The following is a 4,568-nucleotide window of genomic DNA, read 5'->3' on the forward strand; positions in this document are numbered from 1 at the left end:
GGAACATCTTGAGGGAGAATGTGTCCGTTCTCAGACCACTCTAGGCAACATGACACATTCTAGGACTTACTTAGCGTAACAAGAAGAAAACTGAAAGGAACAATGCATAACAATTTGGAAACCAATTCTACATCAGCTTTGACCCAATTACATTTTAGAAATTTTTTTTTTAATTTTATATTAGGATATAATTGATTTACAATATTGTATTAGTTTCAGTGGTACAGCAAATGATTCACTTGTACATGTGCATGTATCTATTATTTTTCAGATTCTTTTCCTATATTGGTTGCTACAGAATATTGAGTGGAGTTCCCTGTGCTATATTGTAGGTCCTTGTAGATTATCTATTAATATCTATTTTGTATTTAATAGTGTGTGTACGTTAATCCCAAACTCCAAATTTATTTCCCCAACTTTTCCCCTTTGGTAACCATGTTTATTTTCTAAGTCTCTGAGTCTGCTTCTGTTTTGTAAATAAGTTTATTTGTATCAGTTATATATATATATTCCACATATCGGTGATATCACATGGTATTTGTCTTTCTCTGTCTGACTTACTTCACTTAGTATGGTAAATTCTAGGTCCATCCATGTTGCTGCAAATGGCATTATCTCCTTAAACGGTGACCCACGCTCTTGAAGAACACAATCTCCTTTGTCAAATGTTTCAAAGAAAGTTGGTATTTGTGCAGAGAAGCTGCATGGTGGCATCTTTGTACTGTCTAAATTAGGAGTCTTTGCACTGAGAAGAAAATTGCCTGTAAAGGTATCTTTAAAACTCCACCAGGAATTAGTAGATGGTGTGAATCCAGTTGTGTAATTTGGGAAGACAGCTGCATTTGATCTCGCTAAATCAGCACTTGATACTAAACAACTCCTAAAGTATGTCACTTTATTTCTGCATTAGCCATGCAGTGCAAATTCATGAAATGATAGGCTTGTTTTCCCCACCATATTACTATTGTGTTTTCAGGAAATGAAGTGCCTAGACTTCAAAATTCAGTTCTCTGCCCATTGAAGATGCATGAGTACATCTGTGATTCTAGGCCTCCAGCTGATTTAGTAATACATGATTCAAAGAATGCTCAACCATCTGCATTTTTAAATGTCCAGGTTTCTGAAATTCACAGTATTTTTGAGGGAAGTAAATGACTGTCTAGGAGATACTGCAGATTAAAAAAAATAATAATAACATACTGTATTTACACAGAAAATGGAAGCACTTTTATCACTGGAATGAAATAATTCTCCAAACACTATAAATAAACATATGTAAGAGATATATATCTCTTTCATAATATATAGAAGATATTCTTCTCAGAGTGACTTTGAAAATGGGGAAAGGATCTTTAAATTCATCAACATTTTGTGAGTTTCACAGGAAATGAGCTATAAAATAAACATCCTTGTCACAGGTGAAGATTGTGGGATGTGCATGGACTTGCAGTCCTTTGAACAGAGTGAACATTGGGGGACTGTGAAAGGATTGAGTGTTTGACTTCTACTGCAATCTAGCTGACAATCTTTCTGAAAATAATGTTTTATTAAAATTGTATGAATTTTAATAGAAGTTTATATTTTCACGAGGATAGCAGCTATGTCACAGTGCAGAGGACTTGAACAGATGTTTTTCTGAAGAAGACATATAGATGGCCAACAGGCATGCAAAAAGATGTTCACTATTACTAATCATCAGGGAAATGCATATCATACCTGTTAGAATGGCCATTATCAAAAGGGCAAGAGTAAGAAGTGTTGACAAGGTAATGGAGGAAAGAACTCTAGTGCATTGTTGGTAGGAATATAAATGGGTGCAGTTACTATGGAAAAACAGTATAAAGTTTCCTCAAAAAATTAAAAACAGAATCATCATGTGATCTAGCAATTCCATTTCTGGGTGTGTGTGTGTGTACACACACATATATATATGGAAAAAATGATTTTAAAGAGATACCTGCACCTTCATGTTCATTGTGGCATTATTTATAATAGCCAAGATGTGGAAACAATCTGTGTGTCTACTGACAGATGAATGAATTTAAAAACAAATTAAAAATAATGTATTATATACTTGAAAGCTTCTATGAGGGTGGAACTTAAATGTTCTTACAACACACACACAAATAAAATGGAATCAGATGGAGTGATAGAGGTGTCATCTTACTTTGGTAGTCATTTCACAACACATACATGTATCAAATCATCATATTACACAGTGTTATATGTCAACTATATCTTAATAAAGCTGGAAAAATGACTCAAGAATACTGAAAAATAGTATGCTATGTTAGAATTTAATTTCTTACTTTAATTCTTATTAATGATGTCTCCATTTTTTTTTTCGGTTCTTTTTGATTTTAGTGGCTACGTTGAAAAGGCGACCGAGGGGTTAGGCCACTTCGTGTGACCATCATGACTAAGGGAACCAGGAATCCACAGAAACCAAGAAGCGTCGCAAATCGGTTTGCTTCAAGGATGAAAGGAAAAAACCGACCCATTGTCAACGGAGATACAGAGGCAGTGTGAAGGCACGAAATATGACCATGAGTGTCAGAAGACCTCTAAAAGGGACTTTGAAAAAGAAACTCCGATCATATGCCACTCAGTCGATGAAGGTGAAAAAAAACCAAGAATACCAAACTGGTTTCTCTGTTCCTGTGCACGTAAGACAATGAATCAATGCTGAAAAAGTTACCAAAATATAAGGCATAGTTAAGAAGGAGGCACAATTTAAAGAGAAGGTAAGCTTAGCCACCCCAGAATGAGGGACCCTGGAGAAGTACAACCTGGGCAGCCAGTAACCGAATGCCAAAGGTCAGACAGTTTAGAATTGTTTATCCAGACGTCTGCTTTCTTACAAATGGCCAACCAGGAAAAGACTGACTCTCACGGTAACATTGTAAACTGATGGCTGTCATTAAAATAAACATCAAATGGTGAAAAGATGATATTTGCTTATAGTTTTCTTTGCTGTGCAAATAGACAGCCTTCAGAATGGGAGAAAATAATAGCAAATGAAACAAGTGATAAAGGATTAATCTCAAAAATATACAAACACCTCGTGCAGGTCAAATACAGAATAATAAGTGACCCAATCAAAAAATGGGCCAAAGAACTCAACAGACATTTCTCCAAAGAAGACATACAGATGGCTACCAACACATGAAAAGATGCTCAGCATCACTCATAATCAGAGAAATGCAAATCAAAATCACATTGTGGTACCATTTCATGCCAGTCAGAATGGCTGCTATCCAAAAGTCTACAAGCAATAAATGCTGGAGAGGGTGTGGAGAAAAGGGAACCCTCTTACTTTGTTGGTGGGAATGCAAACTAGTACAGCCACTATGGAGAACAGTGTGGAGATTCCTTAAAACACTGGAAATAGAACTGGCATACGACCCAGCAATCCCACTACAGTACATACACACCGAGGAAACCAGAATTGAAAGAGACACATGTACTCCAATGTTCATTGAAGCACTGTTTATTATAGCCAGGACATGGAAGCAACCTAGATGTCCATCTGCAGACGAATGGATAAGAAAGCTGTGGTAAATTTACACAATGGAGTACTACTCAGCAATTTAAAAGAATACATGTGAATTAGTTCTAATGAGGTGGATGAAACTGGAGCCTATTATACAGAGAAGTAAGCCAGAAAGAAAAACACCAATACAGTATATTAACACATATATATGGAATATAGCAAGAGGATAACGACAACCCTGTATACGAGACAACAGCAGACACATGAATGTGTGGAGCAGTCTTTTAGACTCTGTGGGAGAGGGCGAGGGTGGGATGATTTGGGAGAATGCCATTGAAACATGTATATTGTCATATGTGAAACGAATCTGACGTGGCTGGGGGCTCCCCACCTCAACACTCTGTGGATTCAAGAGCCCGTTCCTTCTGGAAGTGTATAAATTAGCCTGGGATAGAACCTGCACGCTGAATTTACAAATTAAGAAATGAAAAACCAGAACTATAAAGGTGGCCTAGAGATACAAGAAACCATTCTTAAGTAATCTTTTAAAACTCTGAACAGAGTTACAGATTTTACCATTTGCAATAAACTGGTATATATAATTTAACCAGAACCAAAAGAAAATTAGTATTGTGTGAATTCTGAAGCACTTTCAACATGTTGTAGGAATAATGTGGACTTTCTTGAGTTTTACACATTCATAACAAAATGGTCTGTATCTCGTGCCTTTGTTGGTTTTCTGTGAGCTGTAGTTTCTGGGAAGTGAGCAGCTCTCACTCCTGTAACTCTTGTAATCCAGTCATTCGTGTGCCTCCTTCAGGAGGATTCAGTGTGGCTGTGGTGCTGTTGTCCCTCTGATAGGAACTCTAACTCTGTGTAAAGCCCCAAAGGTCTGTTAATTATTTTTATTTAATATTGTACTACATGTCATTTACAGTATTGTGGTTGATTCAGGTGTATAGCAAAGTGATACAGTCATATATATATATGAATTAACAAAAGCAATTCCCGTCTTTTAATGGGGTGATCATGGTTTATAACATAAATGGCATTATTTTGAGAGATGGATAAATTA

Source organism: Moschus berezovskii, chromosome 14, assembly GCF_049115385.1.
Source record: "Moschus berezovskii isolate FMDL1 chromosome 14, NW_MosBer_1.0, whole genome shotgun sequence".
Lineage (NCBI taxonomy): Eukaryota > Metazoa > Chordata > Mammalia > Artiodactyla > Moschidae > Moschus > Moschus berezovskii.